Source organism: Neophocaena asiaeorientalis, unplaced genomic scaffold (genome assembly GCF_003031525.2).
Source record: "Neophocaena asiaeorientalis asiaeorientalis breed wild unplaced genomic scaffold, Neophocaena_asiaeorientalis_V1.1 scaffold129, whole genome shotgun sequence".
In the NCBI taxonomy this organism is placed as follows: domain Eukaryota; kingdom Metazoa; phylum Chordata; class Mammalia; order Artiodactyla; family Phocoenidae; genus Neophocaena; species Neophocaena asiaeorientalis.
Genome location: NW_020172446.1, coordinates 6447545 through 6448634, shown reverse-complemented (window position 1 = coordinate 6448634; position 1090 = coordinate 6447545). Strand labels below are relative to the sequence as shown.

Sequence of the window (1090 nt, the reverse complement as noted above, 5' to 3'; positions counted from 1 at the left end):
CAAGAGTTCAGTGAATCCGTTTGGGGGCTGTCTAAAAGAACCACTCACGGCTCCGAAAAGGAGGGGCTGTAGCCCTTTAAGGACCTCGCCGGGATGGATTCAGAGATGAGTTTAAAAATGCCAACTCACAGAGCGCGCTGGATTCTGGGAACGAGGTGTCAGACCGAGAACTACACTGACCAGTATGCACTGCAAACACACACGCCTTTACTTCCTTCTGCTTTTTAGGACTCGGGTTTGACGTAGCGCCCCTCTAAGCATGTTAGCCTAGGCGGAGGGCTGAGCCACACCTTTTCACCTATTGGCCAGCTCGCAACTTGGTGGGCGTGGCCTAGCGCTACTCCACTAGGCAAAGGGGTGGCTTCCTTGCCAGTCAGAGCTAAGACGGTCGGGGAGGCGGGACCAGGGCTAAGCGCTGGCGCCCTCGAGTGGGTGTGGTCACGCTGCCCAGCAGTGGGCGGTGATTGGCCCTGGGCGGTGCACTCGCAGCTTGTGCGTCACGACGCCGCCAGCTGATCGCAGACTGTAGCCGGTGTGTGCTGGGCGCTGGGAAGAGACAGCGCCGCCGGCCGTGGGGATCGGACGCACTGATTTGCTCCCCTACCCTCAGCACCCCCCCCCACCCAGCACCAGGTGGGTGTGAGATGGGGTCCCGGCCGCACAGGAGGGAACCGTGCTAACGGGGTAATGGGGGAAAGTAGGGTCCTGACGGCCACACCCTGCCCTTCCGGGGGAGGGGAGAGGGGGCGGCGGAGGCTCGGGCGCTCCGGGGGAGAGGGGCCTGGACTGGCTGGAGTAGTGTGTCAGGAGATTTAAAGAAGGAGTCCGGGACAGTAGTCGTGCGGAGGGTTTTGCGGAGTAGCTGGGAGAAAGACGAGGGGCCGGAGGGCTGGGGGTGGCTAACCTCGGCGCCCTCTGGTCGAGGATACGGGAGCCGGCCTCCCAGCTTGGGGAGGATTTGGACTGGGCGGGTAGCGGGGAGGTGCTTTGCCTCTACCGGCACTCATTGGGTCAGGGCCAGTTGAGCGCCCTGGCAGGGAAGGGGTCTCTGGGCGGGCCGGCCCCTCCTCTCCTTCCCTCCAGTGGATGT

The 1090-nt window shown here is 63.2% G+C and overlaps 1 long non-coding RNA gene across 3 annotated transcripts in view; it reads left to right on the top strand.

Annotated features, from left to right (window-relative positions):
* The first annotated feature begins 518 nt into the window (after window positions 1-518).
* The window catches only part of LOC112394510 (uncharacterized), a 4629-nt gene continuing 4057 nt past the window's right edge, over window positions 519-1090 (top strand). The window contains exon 1 of one of the 3 annotated variants that reach the window (XR_003002154.1): window positions 519-633. This is a non-coding gene — a long non-coding RNA (uncharacterized LOC112394510). Of the gene's footprint in view, window positions 685-1090 lie in introns of all 3 variants that reach the window. The other 2 variants (XR_003002153.1, XR_003002152.1) reach the window with 2 other exon arrangements.